Below are 20,976 nucleotides of genomic sequence, written 5' to 3' on the forward strand. Positions count from 1 at the left end.
AAACAAAACCAGAAAGCATAAGCCTGTGCACTAAGAATGTTTTTCCCAAAAATATGTTCTACTGTTAGAGAATAAAGATAAAACTTTAACAAATGATTATATACTTGATTATGGTTGTGTTTTTCTTCAAAACGTGTTTTATATCAAGAAAAGCTTGTACACTTACATTTACCAGATAGTTGCTCTGATTGCTTAAACTTTTCTCCCTAAGTAGGAAGTTGAGGTAGAACACAGTATATCGATTATCTCCAAATTGGCACCATGAAGAAACAAACTTAAGGTATACATATCTGTTCAGTTTCTAATTGCATGAGCATGAGAAAGGAAGCTCATTTATTCTCAATATAATTATGAAAACCCATTAGGAGATGGGCAGGGTAGGGATGTTAAAATGTGTAATCCCTCTTTCACAATTTAGGGCTTTTCTAGTTAGTCTTCCATCTATCTAGGATGATGTCTTAAATCCTGCTCTAATCCTCTAACTCTACTAGGATGGAAAAGATCATGACCTGGGTAAGCAAGCATTCTTTTCCCACCACATCTCTGTCAGGCATGTCAGTTCAGAGAGAAAGTATGCATGTACTCATAAGAATCTTCCATTGTGGGATCATGACACAGGCAAGCGTTAGGCAGTTGATGTGTGGGGGAAGACAGGTGGCTTAGCCAATGAATTCATTTTTGTAAAAGTACACAGATAAAATTTGATGGTGTAGTTTAACCACAGAAGGCCATGGAGAGTGTAATAACCTATGCTAAAATCATAGGATTAGTTTGAAAATGCATTCAACTACCCTCAGAGGTCACAAGCATCATAATGATATAACAGTATGTAACTAGAAGAACAATGAATGTTATAACTAGTCTCCAAAGATAGCTCCAAACAATTCCACTTAGCTGTTCTCTGAATGTTGCTCTCCTCATTAAGAAGCAGAGGTCATGTACCCTCCCATTGAATCTAGGCTGGGCTTGCACTGTTTTTGACCAACAGAATGTTAAAGAAGGAATATTTGGGGATAAATGGACCTAAGAACTTAAATTTGTTTTCCAGCTTCCTCAGCCTTCCTCTTGGGACACTGAATGAAGTTTAAGTAAATGTGCAGCAGGAAGAGAGGCCAAAGGAAGGGCCAATGAAAAGTTAGGCATCTAGTCACAGCTACCATTGATTGTTACATTGTGGAGACTCCAAACAAGATGCAGCAGAGACTCTGCACACCTGGGCCACAACCAACTCCCCAACACAATCTAAGATGTAGCAAAATGTGTTGTTTTAGGTCGTAACATTATGGATTGGGTTGTTTCACAGCAATAGGTAACGGAAATAATGAGGATTCCCTAACTTGCCTTATTTGAATGTATTGAACCTGTTTCTTTTTTTCAATCAAATAAGAAGCTTATCTCTGCTAAGGAAATTAAGTATTAATTGTGTTTTGAATTGACTCCTAATTTTCTAACTCACACATACGGCATCTCATCCTTTTAAATCTAATCACATAAAAATTTCTCATTTCTTGTTCTTTATAACAAAACAGAATACAATATTCCCTTTTCCTCAGGGACAAATAACTAAATTAAGTAAATATTCATTCTCATTACAAATGTTACTATCAAATGAGGCCAAGTAGAAACGCAGCAGAATGATAGGAAATGGCCTTAGCTCATTTGTTTTGACATTCCTGTGTCAAAATCAAAGTGATAATATTATGTGGTTGAGGACCAGGGGGTTTCTTTGCTGTGCAAAAGTTCTGTAGTTTGATGAAATCCCGTTTGTCTGTTTTTGCTTTTATTTCCTATGCTTTTAATATGTGATGCAGAAAATCCGTGCCCACTCCAATATACCTAAGTGCTCTCCCCTATGTTTTTTTCCAATAGCCTCAAAGTTGTGGCCGTACATTTAGCTCTTTAATCCACTTTGAGCTAATTTTTGTAAATGATGAAAGACGGGAGTTAGTTTCATTCTTTTGCATGTATACATCCAACTTTCCCATCATCATTTATTAAAAAGACTATGCTTTTCCATTGTATGCACTTAGCAGTGTTGTCAAATCCCTTAACATTCTCTCCATGCTGATTCTTACATATCCCCTAAATTTGTGGGCCGTATATTTGAATCTTGCCATCTTATTTTTGAGAAAATGATGGCACCAAAAATTTAAGTATGGAGTAGTCTAATAAATGTCTTTCTAAAAAGCAAAGAAAAAAGTGGTGATATTTTTGAATAGGCTCTAAATTGCAAAGCAAAAAAGAAAGAAAGCTGTGAGTTCTTGTAATTGAGTGAGCAGCTCCACGGTATTGGGGAAAACAAGCTCCTTCTAAAAAGCAGCAAAATCAAACCAAAAGGAAAGTGAATCCACTTTCTAAGAAAGATTGGAGTGATGTGAAGGCACCTGCTATGTTCAATATAAAAACATTACAGCAATTTTTACAAAGGAGATAGGGAATATTTAAACAGCAAGTTCAATTAATATTTTCAACACTTTCAATTTTGGGATATCAATAAAGTGTTCTTTATAATGGTAAGTGTTCTATAGGGCAGATGATATAACTTACTACAGTAAAGGAATTAAAAATATATTTAAAGCAGAAATTATTTGTATATAGCAATTATCTTGATTGATCTACACAATTATGATTTCAAAATAAAAATTTAAAAATGTTTACTTATCTTCATCTACTTAAAAGGCAGAGAAAAGGGGTGGGGGGGGGAGAGAGAGAGATCTTCCATCTACTGGTTCACTCCCTAAATGCTCACAACAGCAATCTCCTAGGCTGAAGCTAGATTAGAACTCCATCCAAGTCTTCCACAGGGGTGGCAGGAGCCCAAGCACTTGAGCCATGATCTGCTGTCTACCAGAAGCATTTACAGGAAGTGGAATCAGAAGCAGAGTAGTGGGGACTTGAATCAGCAATCCTACAGGATGTGGGCATACCAAGCAGCAGCTTAACCCTTTGCACAATGCCCATCCCTAAAACTGTTAACAATAAATAAAACTACAAATTTTATTTACATAAAAATATGAGGCAGGCGTTTGGCTAACTAGCTTAGATGCCAGTTAGGAAGTTCACATCCCTTATCAGAGTACCTGGGTTTGGGTACCAGCTTCATTCCGGATTACAGCTTCTTGCTAATATGCAAGCATTAGTATGTGTTGACTGCATGAGAGACCTGGATTGAGTTCCTGGCTACCAGCTTGAGAATGGCCAAGCCACAGCTGTTGCAGACATTAAAGGAATGACCCAGTGAATGGCAGCTTTCTTTCTGTCTCTGTGCCTCTTCCTTTCAAATAAATAAATAAAATTAAAAAAAAAAAAAACCATTAGGAAACACTAGTCACAGGGACTCAAGGAACCAAAATTGCATCTGAGGGTCTCAAGGGCCATGTTTTTGAAGTGAGTCTGCTTGTCTGCAGAATGATGAAATTTCATTTAGAAAATTTAGGGTAATTCCTTAGGACATTCAAGATGAAGAATGTCTAACAAACTTCCACGATATGGATTTTACCCAAGACAAAGTATATCCCATGACCAAAAAATGGCAGATAAAGAATTTCAGGAAATGTTGATGTCAAGACTACTGATGTTTATTTGCTTCATCTTTTCTGTGTTGATTTTGCTTAAAAAATAATCAGATGCAAAAGACTACTTATGCTCAGCATCAAGAAGTTTGATAAATCCAGTAAAAAAAAAAATGCTGAAATCATGACCCACGAGGTGGAAGCAAACCACTTGAAAAGAATCATCAATAGACTGATTCCAGACAGCACTGGGAAAGATAGAGAAAAGGCTGAACAATCTACTTACATTGTATGTGGTGTCTTTGTTAGAAAAGGAAACATGTCCAAGTTTGAACTGAGGAAACTCATAGAACTTCATGGTGAAGGCAGCAGTTTTGAAAAAGCCATTGAGGATGAAATAAGCGCTAAAGTCAAATAAGCTGATACATATGAATCACAAGTTCAACAATGTATTTAAATATTTATACTTTTAATAATGACAAATGAAAGGTTCTACTTGTGAAAAAATAAAACTAACAAGAAGACAAACGAAATTTTTCACAGTTTTTTTTTTTTTTTCTTTTCACTTTGGACTCATGACAGGCCTATTTATGCCTTTTCATTCTCCCTGGAAAATTCCTTCCACTGTTTATTGAACTGAAATTGTAAATTTTGTTGACCTAAAGTCTGCTTCAAATTATTTGACAAGTGAGACAGGTAAAGCCACAATTACTCTATTCTCTCAGCATATTTCATCTTGGCTGAATACACAATCAAAACCGTGTAGAAGGGTGAAATTCATTTTGTTACAAACAACTGAATATATTAAAAATCACATGTCTCATGGATAGTCTAAGTGATACAATATATACTTTAAACCATATTGATGCCATTAGATTTAGTTCATAATTATCCAAAATAAGGCAAATATTCCACTTCTATGGAATTAGTTAAGTAAATGCATTAGTGTCTAAAACCTTAATCTATAAATTTGACATCTACAATAAACCTGCATACTTGATTTAGCTTTAATCTGTACTATCCTTATTTTTAATTAATAAGAAAGTCATATGTAGTTCACACAATAGGCACACAAGTGATGTTTAATAATTATGTAAGCCATAAAACATTCTATGTTCAAGGATATTTTAAGTAACTATTAAATTTGCATAAATTAAGATATTTTAATATCACCAATGTACTTATTACTATTAATTTATGAAGAACTAAAATATTTTGTAGCTACTTATGGAAATGTTTTATGACCAAAATTTCTTTCTAGGAAAGTAAAATTTAAAAAGTCGTCCTTTGGAAAACAATCTGCTCAGAATGGGATGCCAGTTATTTATGATACTTCCTTCGAAGGAAATGGAGAAAAGAGAAATGCATTTTAAAAGTAGCTTAGGGGCAACTGTGACTTGGATAAAGAATATAGGTGTTAGTAATGCCATCCTGTCTGGATTAGGGTTTCATTCAATGTTGCTGGTAGAAATTACCTTTTATTTGATGTTGAATTCTTGATGAAGTTTTAACTTGTCAAGATTTGTAAGCTTATAAATGTGTGTATATGATGAAATTATATTCAATTAAGTCTCATAATGCTCCAGGCATTTTATTGTTCTGAAAAGGAGATCTTTTGAACATGTTTTTTCCTGTACCCACAGGCTAATCCTCAAAGTGTACATTCATAACTGAACATTAGTCCATGATTTTGGAATAAATCCTGTGGCATTTATTAGTTAAGCATGTATTATTTCCTGTACCACACAATTTTTTATTGACTTAATTTTTTTGGAATACAAAATGAGATTAAAGCTTTTTATTCCCTGTTTCCTTATTTAAAGATATGAAGATATGATCTTAAATATGACTATTAAAAAGATAAAACTAAAAGAACACAATTGGTGTATATATAGTGTCAGCAGGCCAGCATAATGATATAGTTGCTCAACACTTTGATGTAAAGATTTTGTATTTACAAACTAACTTTGTCTTTTTTTCACTCCCATGAAATATAAATGTATTATTGCAATTAAATAATAAGAAAACAGGAAATCTTTCTATATTATCTACTTAGTCATGATACTACACTTAATCTTAGCCAAAAGGCCAAGAAGCAATCTACTTAATCATGAAATATTGCAGGAGATATGGCAGAATATTGAAGAAACAAACATTATGTTATATTCCTTACAAGACGCATTACTATAGTTTATTGAAAACTTGTTATATTTCAAGCACTGAACTAAGTACTTAAACACATTTTTATTTGTTTTCTTTTTTTAAATTTTTTTTTTATTTGACAGTAGAGTTATAGACAGTGAGAGAGAGAGAGACAGAGAGAAAGGTCTTCCTTCTGTTGGTTCACAACCCAAATGGCTGCTAAGGCCAGCGCTGCGCCAATCCGAAGCCAGGAGCCAGGTGCTTCTTCCTGGTCTCCCACGCGGGTGCAGGGGCCCAAGCACTTGGGCCATCCTCCACTGCCTTCCTGGGCCACAGCAGAGAGCTGGACTGGAAAAGGAGCAACCGGGACTAGAACCCAGTGCCCACATGGGATGCTGGCACCACAGGCAGAGAGGATGAGCCAAGTGAGCCATGGCGCCGGCCCCTGATTTGTTTTCTTAACAGCAGTCATGCAAGTTAGCTATGTAATAGGTGAAACAATTGTACTATAGAGGTAAAAATAAGTAACTTTCGAAAGGAACATAGTCAAAATGTGAAGCCAATCAAAAATTTTAAACTGGACCTGATTCCATATGTCATAAAAGAAAAATAATACAGTAAAATATAGGCACTGGAGTGTATATTTAGCTTAGTGCTTTACATACCAATGAAGATGGTCACATCTCTCATCAGAGTACCTGAGTTCTATTCCTGGCTCCAGCCCCTGATTCCAGCTTCCTGTTAATGCAGACTCTAGGAGGCAGAGTGTCATCTCAACTTCCTGGATCATTGCCACACACATGGGAGACATACAGTTCCCAGGTGCTGCGTTTGGACAGCCCAGTTCTAGTCACTATGGACATTTGGGAAATAAACCAGTAAATGGAAGCTCTCTGTTTGTTTCTGTCTCTCAGTGTGTGTTTTTCTTTCTTTCTGCCTTCCTCTCTGTATGTCTCTGCCTCTCAAATAAATAAATAAAACTCTAAAAATCGATAAGCTAGTTGAAAAACAAGCATAATTTTTTATATCTTTAGGTATTTCTCTGAGGAAAAGCTCTTATTACACCAATAAGATCTAAGTTGACTATGAAAGTAAGTCATCATTTTTACATGACATAGTAGATACAGCATAACATACAATAGCTAGACTGCTATATTAAAATACAGTTCTGGAGTCCAATTGACTGAATTAAAATTTCACCAATACTATTTACTAGTTGTGGGACTGTGGGTACCTCGTCAGTCTCTAGGTGCCTCAGTTCCTATATCTATGAAATACACATATTAAAAATTGCAACCTTACAGAGTTATGGAGGATTAAGTGAGTTAATTTATGTAAAATTCAGGGCCTACACATGGTAAATAGGATATCCATGGGAGTTATTTCTGTATTACACAGAACATTTGTGGTTCATGATTATGAGATTATAAAGTACATACCAAGTTTCAGGTTAGGGCAGAAGGTAAAGGGAATTTGGAGTTGGAAAAACTACATTTAGCTAACTAACGGGATAAAGAGTGAAACATAACATAAGCAAAGCAGATAACTGCTTATTACATTAATAATTAGTCTAGCATAAACTAATGCGCTTAAGCTCTTCACAGATGAATTTCTCATGCCAGTCACTACGGTAAATGACAGGAACAGCAAAGTGAGGGAAAAGAAGCATGATCTCTGACTAGAGTCCAGATGTGTATCGATAATAAAATTAAGCTCAAGTTAACAAAAATTTCTTAATGCAGTGATGAAATTTGAACTCATTAGAATCTCCGAATCAGTTAAACATAAAGAATCAGTGCTTATTGAAGCTATTTATTAATGCCATGTTATATAAAGAAAACAATATTTTGAATAACCTGACACAGAGAATATAGCAAGAACTCACCTGAACCTAAATCGGTCTATAGTTTTAGAAGAATAAGGAAGAATAAAGTGTATTTACACAATATTGAAGTTATTATTGTATAATAAAAATTTAAAGTATTCATAAGGGAGATTAAAAAGCCTAAAATATTATTTTACTTTTTCTTATTTTTGTTATATTCAATTTTCTACTACTTTTCTTATAGAGTAAAATTGAATATATAATTATGTTCATAAAGCGACTTAAGTAGAAAAATTCAAATTATATTCAGTGGATTTTTTAAGTTTTGGTAATTAGTGACTGAGAAGAAAAAGCCTGTCCATTCAGTTCTGTTTGGTGTGAATAAATACAGTGGTTTCATGAGCACTGTTGACTAATTCTAGACAGCTTAATGAAAGCAAATCTTAAGCCAACAAAAAGTTTAGATATTTGCAACTGGCTTATGCCAATAGTGTTCATGCACTAATAAATAATAAGACAGTCTCACTTTTAAATACTAGTTTTATCAGTCATATTGTGAATTTTGCTTAAAAATGGGGCCTTGATTCAGATAGCAAATGTACAAGTAAGCTATATTTTCATAAATAAGTTTAAGAATTATTTACTGCTTTTACTGAAATTTTTATTTTTTTGGCATGATTTGGCAGGCACTGAGTTAGTAAGTGTGCTTTTGTGTACATATTGAATATTTTGCACTTGAAATTCACTACTAATTTTGCAGCACAGTAAGACTTCATTAGTTTAATTGGATTAATATACATTGTCCTAAAGTGGAAAATGCTGTTGAATGGTGCCATGTCATTTTAAAGGGATTATAATAGCCATAAGGAAAAATAAGTACATTCAGTTTTCATAATACAACTTAGTATTAAGTAATGCTTTACAATCCTTTACCATGAAATCATAAAACTGCATACCATACCATATGTCCTTCCATATGATATAAATATGGTTGCAAGACTACTTCTGTTCTCAATGAAATAACAATTCACCTGAAAAGAAAATATTGGAAAGTATGAAAATCTGAAAGTCAGCAGAAAACTTAAATAATGTTAAAAGAAGGGTGGAATATATTTATATATGACCATTGTTGATTTCCAGTAGAATTTTATAGAAAATAAAATTCTTATTGCATTAGGAGCAGAATACAGAGAAAGTAATTTCGGATGGATGAAAAAGAATGAATAGAAACGTGGACTAGGAAGAGCCTGTGGGTGTTCTCAGGGTTGGTAGGTTTAAAAGGCTGATTTCAAGGATGTAGGGGAAAAGGCACCCTGGTCCACTGTTGGTGGGAATGTACACTGGTGCGGCCGCTGTAGAAGACACTACAGAGATTCCTCAGAAATCTGAATATAGACCCATCATATGATCCAGCCATCCCACTCCTGGGAATTTACCCAAACCAAAGCAAATCATCATTTGGAAGAGTTATCCATACCTCCACGTTCATTGCAGCTCAATTCACAACAGCTAAGAATGAAATCAACCCAGAGGTCCATCAACTGTTGACTGGAAAAAGAAATGGTATATATACACTATAGAATACTACTTAGCTGTTAAAAAAAAAAAAAAAAAGAAATCCTGTCTTTTGCGACAAAATGGATGCAACTGGAAACCATTATACTTTTTTAAATAATCCAGTCCCAGAAAGACAGATATCATATTTTCCCTGATCCAAGGTAACTAATAGAGTACCTAAAATGTAATGTATTGGAATGAAATGGCCATTTTGAGATTCAATGATTGTTTACAGCCCTTGTTTCTTCACTTCAGGAACAGCATTTTTTTCTTCATACTATTTTTTAAAAGATTTTATTTATTTATTTGAGAGGTAGAGTTACAGACAGTGAGAGGGAGAGACAGAGAGAAAGGTCTTCCTTCTGTTGGTTCACAACCTGGATGGCCACAATGGCCAGAGCTGCGCCGATCCGAAGCCAAGGAGCCAGGTGCTTTTTCCTGGTCTCCCAAGCGGGTGCAGGGGCCCAAGGACTTGGGCCATCCTCCACTGCTTTTCCAGGCCTTAGCAGAGAGCTGGTTTGGAAGAGGGGCAGCCAGGACTAGAACCTGCGCCCATATGGGATGCTGGTGCCACAGGCAGAAGATTAACCTACTGCGCCATGGTGCCAGCCCCTCTTCATACTATTTTTTTAACACTTTTACTTAGTGTAGAGTTAACTTTACAATCATTAAATAAACTTAAAGTAGATCCTTGTAAAAATTAAGAGTGGAAATGGGAAAGGGAGGAGGAAGAGGGTTGGAGCACGGGTGGGAAGTATCACTATGTTCCTCAATCTGTATAAATGAAATACATGAAACTTGTATAACTTAAATACATTTTTTTTTCAAAAAAGTAAAAAAAAAAAAAAAAGAAAGAAAGGCTGGTTTCAATGAAAGGTTCATGAAACGAAGATGAGTTTAGCTTAGTTCAGAGAATACTGATTGAACTTATACTATATGCTGAGACTGCTACACACTGGAGGATGGAAATATAAAAGTAAAGAAGACATGTCTTTATTCAAAACTATTATCTGGCCGGCGCAGTGGCTTAACAGGCTAATCCTCCGCCTTGCGGCGCCGGCACACCAGGTTCTAGTCCCGGTTGGGGCGCTGGATTCTATCCTGGTTGCCCCTCTTCCAGGCCAGCTCTCTGCTATGGCCCGGGAAGGCAGTGGAGGATGGCCCAAGTGCTTGGGCCCTGCACCCGCATTGGAGACTAGAAGCACCTGGCTCCTGGCTTTGGATCAGCGCGATGCGCCAGCCGCAGCGGCCATTGGAGGGTGAACCAATGGCAAAAAGGAAGACCTTTCTCTCTCTCTCTCTCTCTCACTATCCACTCTGCCTGTCAAAAATTAAAATTAAAAAAAAAATTAAAAAAAAACTAGTATCTGTACTACACTGTGAGAAGTGCTGTTAAAAAAAAAAAAAATCCCTGCACTAAATTGACTAAGCAAGGGCAATAGACCTTGTGATGGTCTCTGCTGGTTACCAATCCCCTTCCAAGTATTCACTATGTTGTGTGATTCCCTTCATTGAGTCTTCAGGCTATATCCAGTGACTCTGTTGAAAAAGAACGGGCACAGCAGAAGTCACTAGAAATCCCTTCTAGGAGTATTTACTTCTGTGCTATTTGCTCTGGCTGTTTCTAGAGGATGCAAGTGCCATGTACTGCTATGGAGATAACATTGTAGCAAGAAATTGGAGTCTCCAATAAACAGCCAGTGAGGACATAAAGACTGCTACCAGCAATGTGAGTGGGCTTGGAAGGAGATTCTTCTCCAATCAGCTTGAGATGACAGAAGCTCTAGATGGATGCATTGATTGCAACTTGAAAAGAGACTCTGGATTGTGGAGCTGTGCCTGATTCCTGATTTACAGAAGTAGTTCAGTAATAAACGTGTTGTTTCAAGCTCTTAAGATTTGGCAGTAAGTTATTATACAGCAGTAGACAATTAGAAATGCAATAATGGGAAGAGATGGCAGAGTTGACCACCGAGTGCTATAGAGTGCATAGCAGGTGGACAGTTTGGGAAACATGGGTTTTGTAAAAGTTGTCCTAGAGGAGATGATGCTAGAATTGGTCTTTATGGATGAGTCAAGGTTAGTCAGCTGAAGGAAAGTATGAGTCATGTTTTAGTCACTGGGAAAAACATGAATACAGGTCCAGAGAGTCATGAAACTATACATGCCATTTGCAAAACATTCTTCTGTGTTTATTACTGGAGCCTGAATGGCTAGATACAGAGGAGAAAATGGAGTTAACCAGCTAAACTGAGGTTTTGATTTTATTCTCTAGGCAATGAAGGTTCTAATCAGACAAATGATATGATCAATAGGAAACAATAAAAAGCCAGCCAGACAGAGAGAATGAGAGAGAGAGAGAAAGAGAGAGAGAGAGAAAGAGAGAGAGAGAGAGAGAGAGATTTATTTTAAGGGGTCATCTTTTGTAACTATAGGGAATACCATCATTCTGGCAGGAGTTTAGTCTGAGGTCCTGAGTATGATGGCAGACTAGAGGTAGGATGCCTTCCCTTTAAACAGATGTCTTTGCTCTCAGGATATTCAAACAAATGAACAAGGCCCACCTACATTATGCATGGAGAGTAATATGCTTTATTCAAAATGTACAGAATTTGATGTTGATCTTTATGAAATGTGCATTTTTAAGTTACTCATGTCTAAAAATAACTGCAGTTGTACCTAGTTGATGTTTTTCTAAACAACTGAGTGGCATAGTCTAGCCACAGTGACACACAGGATAATCATCACCACCACTATAGATACAGATATTACATTCACATTTTTGTGTGACCATAAATTTTCATTTCCCTTCAGTAACACCTGAGAATTACAGTTCATATGACAAGTGTATCTTTAACTGTAAAGAAAATGCCAATCAGTTTTGCAACATTTGTGTTTTTTAAGATTAATTTTATTTATTTGAAAGGTAGAGTTACAGATTGAGAGAGAGAGAGAGAGAGAAACAGAGAGAGGTCTTCCATCCACTGGTTCACTTCCCAAATAGCCACAATGCCCAGGGCTGGGCCAGGCCAAAGTCAGAAGCCAGTAGCTTCCCTGGGGTCTCCCCTGTGAGTGTAGAGGCACAAGCACCTGGGGCATTTTCCTCTGCTTTCCTACATACACCAGCAGGGAGCCTGATCAGAATCGAAACCCACATGGGATGCCAGGGCTGCAGGCAGCGGCTCAATGCACTATGGCACAATGCTTTCATCAACACCTGTGTTTTTAAATAATCATTTGTCAGATTTCTCATAGATGAACCTAACTTTAACAAGTAACACACACTGGGGTCTAACATTACTTGTTAGACATGATTAAATGGAAGTTGGAACACTGAGTCAGGAATGCAATACAAGAATTACCTTTGGTGTTGGTTGTTTGGTTTGATAGGTTGTGAAGGCTTGGAAGAAACTGTAGTCATCAACATCCATTCCTTCTTCTATATTTCAGAGATTCCATATGTTTAGCTGGGTACAGATGGTAATTTATCACCAGTGTATTGGGAACAGAGAAGTTACAGGTGGCTGATTTAAAACAGCTAAGGATGTGTGGTACTTTTTCATTTATTCTTTTTTTTTCCTTCTCTGAGCAGCTCAAAATAATTCAAAAGCTGAGTTGCACAAAGGAAACTACCTTCATAATAACTTATTCTTGTAGTGGAACAGCCTGAACTACATTCTCTATGATGTGGAAGAGGAATAAATCTTTTGTTTTAAACCTCTAAAATGTGAGGTTTGTCTGTTGCAGAAGCTGACATTAGTTATGTTGATTAATGCCTACTTTATTATCATTTATTTTCATCCAAATCTCAGGCTTTCTTTGAGGAAAGCTTTTATTCATGCCTGAATATAATTGTCTTCCTAGTCTTATTACTGCTACAGCTGTATAGCTTTGTAGATCATGTTGTTATTCAGTAGGTAGACTCTGACCACCTATTCTAGATGATTCAGAATAGCTCCTTCTACAAAATTCCACACTCATTGTCAAAAGCCTCAGGATGACATGGTACTATGATGACAACTTATAAGGTTTTGTTTTACTCTTTAGACCTAGAATTTAGCAATCTGTTATTTAAGTTTTGATTTTTATATGTCTTCGCACAATCAGCTCTCCTCATTTATCTTAGCTCTTTCCTCCCTCAAAACATCAAAGAGAAGCAATTTGTTTTTCCATGCCAATGCAAACTAAAATAATATCTATTCTAGCATATCTAACGCCATGATATTGAAATACTATTTATAACTAACCTCAGTAACTAATAAAATATTTTTTGTGCTGTCCAAATTTTTACCAAAGATAGTAGCCATCTGGGGTAAGAGGGTAGCAGCTGTATTTACATAGAATGATCAGTGGAGGAAAAGTAGATAAAAAGATTGGAAGCCAGTCCTTCAAAATGAATTCAAAAGGTATTTCTGGAATGGTTCAGTAAGGGTATAAAGAAGTCCAACCTTTCTCTCTGTCTCTCCCTCTCACTGTCTGTAACTCTACCTGTCAAATAAATAATCTTTTAAAAAAAAGTCCAACCTTCCTTAAGAACCCATGAAAATAACTTTCAATAATAGTTACAACAAACTTTTTAGAACTCTTCAAAATAACCAAAAGCTTAAAACACTCTGGAGTACTTTATCAAGAAAAATGATAGAATCTTGGCAAAACCAATGAGCTTTAGGGTTTTTGCTTGCCTTCTCCCATACCCATGGTAGCTTTAAAAACCAGTGACTTCACAATGACAGCTGGTATAACCAAAAGTTGAGTGATCAGTACAAAAAGGAGATCAATTTTGGAGCACCTCAAAAAAATCACTGACCCACTGACCCTAAATATTAGTCAATTTGACCTGTCTGGTAGCTCCTTGGGAAGCCCCATTGTAGGAATGGTCTTTATTTGACCTAACACTGTCATGAGAAAACAATAAACTAAGAACAGACTGAAATGTCATGAACCTGAAAAAAACTCAACATCAAATGCAAAACTGACAAAGGGCATCTATGAAAATTACAAAGTTAAAATAATACTTTGTGAAAACAGAATAAATCCTTGCCTTCTAAGATTAAAATTTTTCACTAGGGGCTTCTATTCTACATTGCACTGTGTATGTGATATAATTGGGGACAAACAGAAACAGAAAGTTTCCAAACTGAAAACAAAAAAGTAAAATACTCTATACTTGTAAATTACATAATCTTAAATATAGAAAACCCTTAGGTATTCCTCAAATGCTATTGGAATTAGTGAGTTCTTCATTATGTCAAGATACAGGATTAAAATACAAAGATCAATTTTGCTCAGATAGACTACATTGAAAATTATGAACTGAATAAAATAATTCCATTTATAATTTATAACTTATAATTTATAAAATACCTAGAAATGTTATTTATCAAAGTAGTGTAATACATTTATCCTGAGAACTACCAAATAAACAGAACAGACAAGGCACACAATCTGAATGATTAGATAATACCTTACAGATTAGAATGTAGCATGATGCTCTCTAGGCCTGCTCAGAAATAAGTATAAACAATATGAAGGACATGATATAAGAATCTAAAGCTCCTAAGAGTCAAAACTGAAGACAAAATTTGTGCAATGCTAATAGGTGCTTAACATGCTTCATAAGTATGATGTGGATGTGAGGAAGAAAATCAACAGAGTTTAAGAGCTTACAGAGCCTGAAGACTTCAAGAGACCACAAAAGGAAGAGTTATGAAGGAATTAAGAGAATCTCAGGGTCTCCTTTTCTTCTTATGTAAATAAAAACCAAAGAACTGGAGTGTTTAAAAGGGATATCTTATGGACCTATCAAACATTATAATCGAGTAAGACATAAAAACTAGTAAGGACAGAAAGTCAAATTACAGTGATTTTGGTATAAATTGAAATTACTTATATTTAGCTATCTCCATCCCATCTTGTGCTTTCATCATTCATGGTAAATGTTTTTTAAAATTAAATATTGCTTTATAAACTTTGTTTATATTCCTACAATCTTTTTCTTTAAAGATTTATTTATTTATTTGGAAGGCTGAATGTTGGGGGTAGGGGATGAGACAGAATACCTTCCATCACGGGTTTACTATCCAAATGCCCACAACAACCATCTTTGGGGGAAATTGTCCTCAGTTTTGACTTTGTTGATTTGAAAATCTCTACAGGATACCCAATGAATTGGAAGTAGTTATGACTGCAGATAAGGTGCCACTCAAACCTCTTCAATTAGCTGAACAAACAAACAAACAAACAAACTGGTTCCAATGACTCTTATGCAATGTTATTTGTGGTAGAAAAATACAGAGATTGAAACATAACAAAATATACTCAAGGATCATCGTGGGTTTTAATTGTGATTCAGATATTTAAATGGCCAGCTTCATGGCATAGCAGGTTAAGCTGTTGCCTGAGATGTTGATATCCCATATGGGTGCTCGCTGGAGACCCACTCCCGATCCAGCTCCCTGATAATGTGTCTAGGAAAATAATGGAATATGGTGCAAGTGCTTGGGCCCCTGTGCCCACGTAGGGTATCTATAAGAAGATTCTGGCCATTTGGGGAGTGAACCAGCAAATTGAAGATTTCTCTCTCTCTCTCTCTCTCTCTCTCTCTCTCTCTCTCTATATATATATATATATATATATGCATATGTATATATACATATATACATATATATATAAAACTCTGCCTTTCAAAAAATAAAAAAAATAAATCTTTTTTTAAAAATATTTCAGAAGCTTACATAGCACCAAATATAAACATATGTACTATAGAAAACCTGGAAAGAAAATGTTGATATATGTTTAGTGTGTCCTGTGTTAGGGAGAACTGTACCACTTCTGAGTTTTCTATTTTCCAAATGTGAATGTCTTTAGAATGGATGTTAATTTCTGAACAATAAAGACTGAGAAATATGACAAGAGAGAAAAGCAAATGATTAAAGGAAGTCTTTCACGAACTTGATGACTATTTCATGCAAGCTTTAATTAGATGTAATTTCTGGATGATATTTGTATTTGACCTACTTATTTGAAAGCATTCGATGATCATTAGTTTTACACTCTTAATAGGTCCACTTATGACTGATGACTGAATCATTGCTGAGTGAACATTTTGATGAGAAAGTATTACATTGCATTTTTCCCAACTGCTCATGAGTCAATTTGACCTTAGTAAAAAAAATTGAAGAAATGGTACTTTAAAAATTACCAAAATTGAAGGCAATCACATGCTACATTTGTGGCGCAGCAGGTTAAGTCATTGCTAAGGACACCTGTATCCCATGTTGGAGTGCTGATTGAAGTTCCAGCTCCTCTGCTTCTAATCTAGCTTCTTGCTAAAGCATCCTTGGAGGCAGCAGGTGATGGCTCAAATGCCTGGGTCCCTGCAACCCAAATGGAAAATCTGGATGGAGTCCTGGACTTCAAAGTAGATCAGCCCTAGCTGATGTGAGCATTTCAGGAGTGAACCAATAGATGGAAGTGTTCTCTCTCCCTCTCTAACTAAGGTAATAGAAAATGAATAAGTTAAGCATTAAAAAAAAATTGACAAAATGGGGGTGAACATTGTACTGATTGTGCTGCACTAGTTTGAGTCACCTTTGCAGATGACCACATTACATATTGGAGTATCTAATTTGAGTCAGGATACCTGGGTTCTTGCCACCCATGTGGGAGACCCAGATGGGAGTTTTTGGTTCCTGGTTTTCACTTGGACTAGTCCAGGCTGATGCAGGCATTTGGAGAGTGAACCAGAAATCAAAGATTTCTATGTGTTTCTCTCTCTATCTCTTCCTTCACCTCTGTCTTTCAAATGAATCAATCAATCTTTAAAAATTAATAAAAATAATTTTGAAATGTCCAATAGAACTGAGTGTCCCTACATTTGTTTGTAATACATTGTTATCTCTAGTATCACAATCTAAGATAAAAAAGTAAAGACAAAATAGAATGAGAAGAGTAGTAGAATCTTCTAAGAGTCCTAAACAGGTCCACAACACTTACTCATAAATCTGAAATTCATAAACTGGAATTGGTTTATGACTAATTTAGTAACAAAAGCTGCAATTATGCTATTTATGGTCCTTACAGTGTGCATGTATGTGTACATGTATGTCTATGAGGACTTAAAAATTTCATGGAAAACTAAATTAAAAGAAAAATTTATTCTAGTGTAAATATTAGAAATCTGTGCATTGTTTTTCTCACAACATACATCTCCATAAACTTTTTGAAGTACCTTCTTATATACCACTATGTCTATGAAGAAGCTGCCATCCACACATTATTCTTTTCTTTTGTGGCAGAGACATTTTACTTGATAATTCAGTGCTGTTCTCAGCTCTGCTAAGATTGCCACAGAGCATGCAATATGTATACTCTCTTTGTAAAGTAATAAAAATTGATCATGAGACTCTTCTAATATTGAGCATTCTGAATAAAGAATAGTGGGTCTGAGCCAACTATGTTTTCTGGGTGGGCTTGTACTAACTATTGGCTGCCAGAAATCCAGAAGTAGACCAGGGTTCAGAGTTGTCCTAATTAAACATGTTTCACAAAAGCTAGAAATCAGGAGCTCAGCCAGGACTCAAACACATGCACTCTGATATGATATCCTGTGCATGAATCGCATCTTAATCACTATGACAACTGCCTTCTCCCAAAGGTCTTTTAGAAGAGTGAAGAAAAACTTTCCTATAAGTCTCAGATAATATCCCCCTCATGTTTCATAAGACTGAATTCCCTTCTATGATATGGTAATTCCATAGTGGAATGAGTTGGAGTCATGATTAAAAAACACTCTAACAAATCCCAATAGAAGTTACAATTTTCTTCTCAATAAAAATGCAAAGATTTATAATAGGGTTTGTTAAAAATATTATTGAAAGTACAAATTATGAAAAAACTATGTATTTCAATTTTTGCACAAAATTAAACATAACATACTTTTAAATTCCATTTTCAATCACCTTTTTGAAATAACCTCATATAAGAGTGTTGTCATCAAAGAACACTAAGAAATATTGACTGGGAGTACATAAGAGTGATAAGTTTTCCTGGGGTGTTATCAGATAAATATTCTGTGGTTCTTATGTGGTGTAGCAAGTCCTGAGGATTGGCTGGCTTACCAAAATATATCCCTGAAGCCCTGAAGCTCTAATACACTTAATTTGTAGAGTTGACAAAACTGGTTCTAATAAACCGTTGCACCAGGATAAAAATAAGAATTCAGATTTTTTTTTTTTTTGACAGGCAGAGTTAGACAGTGAGAGAGAGACAGAGATAAAGGTCTTCTTTTTCCTTTGGTTCACCCCCCTCAATGGCCGCTATTGCTGGCACGCTGTGCCGATCTAAAGCCAGGAGCCAGGTGCTTCCTTCTGGTCTCCCAAGCGGGTGCAGGGCCCAAGCACTTGGACCATTCTCCACTGCCTTCCCGGGCCACAGCAGAGAGCTGGACTGGAAGAGGAGCAACCAGGACAGAATCTGGCGCCCCGACCAGGACTAGATCCCCGGGTGCCGGCGCCGCAGGTGGAGGATTAGCCTAGTGAGCTGTGGCGCCAGCCCAGATGTATTTTCTTAAAATGCAAATAGGGCTGTCTTACTACATATTGGGCACATTACATAATAGTTATTGGACTTCACTCATGGGCAGTACGTTATAACTTTCATCTATCTGTGGTCACGTAGTCCCTGATGTTCATAGGACACACCAGTGGTCAGAACTCAACTTGGACTTACAAATCATTCCCAGACATGATCCAATATGGTTCATGAAGCGCTTATTGGACATGAGTATGTAATATTGTTATTGGTTTAAATCAGTTATTCTCCACTCTGCTGCACAATAGAAACACAAATGAAAAACAAACAAAATTAGTGATCAAAGGCTACGGAAGTAAAGCTCAAACATGAATAGTTTTAAACTCCACAGGTGTTTTCCCATAGGAATTAAGCCATTGGTTTGGACATCTACATCCCAAAGCAGAATGTCTGAGTTCAGTCTTGGTGCTGCTTCTGATTCCACATTCCTATTCATGTGAACCCTGGGGACAGCAGGTGATGACTTAGGTAGTATGTCCCTGTCACCCCCACGGGAGATTCATATTGAGCTGATACCAGGAATTGAGATCAGTGTTAAAAACCACTGGACTAACAATACTGGAAAGAAATTTAAAGATAATGAAATGTAAGTACAATGTCCAATTTTGTTTAAAAGACCTAGATTAAATTGTATTTACACACCAAGGTTATGTTTGAAAAAAATAATCCAAATAACATGTTCTTTACTATTTTTTTCTCATTAAAAAGTCCTACTACTTTTGTTCAGTTGTATTGTTAGTGTCTTTTTCTTGTGTTCTCTGGGTGGCCTTTTACACAGGCAGAAATTAATGGAAAATTCATGTTTTAGGACAGCTGTTTTGTTGGTGAATTAAGTACAGTGAGACTATTTTGAAAAGTCACTACCACTTTTCTTTTCTGAAAAAATATCTTAAGTAGGGTTTTGAAAAAGAATGTTTATAATTTTGTGAAACCTATATATGTACAATTATATGCATTTTTTGAAATAATGGAATAATGCTATTATAATCAAGAATCTTTTTATCTTAAATTTTCATAGAAAATACCATAGTTTATATACTTGACAAAAAGCACTTCACGGTGGTGTCTAAACAACCTAAAATATAAAGCATACATCTGTTAAAACAATACTGTGGGGCTGCACTGTGGCAGAACGGGTAAAGCCACCGCCTGCAGTGCCTGCATCCCATATGGACGCCAGTTCAAGTCCTAGTTGCTCCACTTTCTATCCAGCTCTCTGCTATGGCCTGCTCCACTTCCTATCCAGCTCTCTGCTGTGGCCTGGGAAAGCAGTAGAAGATGGCCCAATATTTGGACCCCTGCACCCATGTGCGAGACATGGAGAAAGCTCCTGGGTCCTGGCTTCGGATCAGCGCAGCTCCGGCCTTTGCAGCCAGTTAAGGAGTAAACCAGTGGATGGAAGACCTCTCTTTCTTTCTCCCTGCCTCTCATTCTCTCTGTGTGTAACTCTGGCTGTCAAATAAATAAATAATAATAATAATAAATAAATCTAAAAAAAGCAATATTGTGGAAATTCTATGTGAATTAATGTATAATTGCAAATTTCATTTTATTTTCCACACTTAATTTAGGTAATTAGAATAATTTATAAAGAAAATTTTTTAAAATTTAATGGAAACAAAATTTATGAAGTGGGTATATTTTAAGAGTACAGTTTATTATAGAAAATGTACTTTTGGCCTTATCCCAATTAAATTTGGGAAAACAACAGATTAAAGCATATTTATTGGAAACAATGTTGAAATACATCTTCATGATGGTTTCCATTTAATTTTTGAGGTTTATGAAGTTAATAATTTTTATTTTCTGCCAGCATTGTTTTCTGGCTATAAAATGCAAGCAATCATAGCTGGCAATATTTTCAAAAGGACAAGATTTCACTGTTTTGAAGAAGTCTAGAGAATAGAATTGATTTCTTAGTTATTAAATTAATTGAAATCTAATTTTTTACATTAAGAAGAGATTGCATGTAATTTTAAAAAGTATTTATATGTCATTCCCTGTCTTTTCTTCATCGTGTTATTCATTACGTTGCAAACAAAATGTCTCATAATTGTCTTGTACTCATCAGTTTAACTTCATAATATTTAAATCATATGAAAAATTAGCAGCAGCACAGTTCTCAAAGTCTCAAAACCATTCTTTTCATGATGAATATCACATAGCATAGTAATAGTAATTAATATAGGTTCACTGTATCATATAAGAAATTACACATTTCAAGAAAAAGTCAACTTATCATCTGGTTATTAATTTTTTCACATTCTAAATAGACCAATGGAAAATATAATCTTTGATTTCTCTTTTTTTGTAAGATTTATTTATTTATTTGAAAGTCAGAGTTACACA

At 35.7% G+C, this 20,976-nt stretch overlaps 1 pseudogene; it reads left to right on the forward strand.

The window, feature by feature from the left end:
• The window catches only part of LOC133768012 (small ribosomal subunit protein eS1-like), a 39,262-nt pseudogene extending 35,293 nt beyond the window's left edge, over nt 1–3,969 (forward strand).
• The last annotated feature ends 17,007 nt before the right edge of the window (nt 3,970–20,976 follow it).

Source organism: Lepus europaeus, chromosome 10 (genome assembly GCF_033115175.1).
Source record: "Lepus europaeus isolate LE1 chromosome 10, mLepTim1.pri, whole genome shotgun sequence".
Classification (NCBI taxonomy): Eukaryota; Metazoa; Chordata; class Mammalia; order Lagomorpha; family Leporidae; genus Lepus; species Lepus europaeus.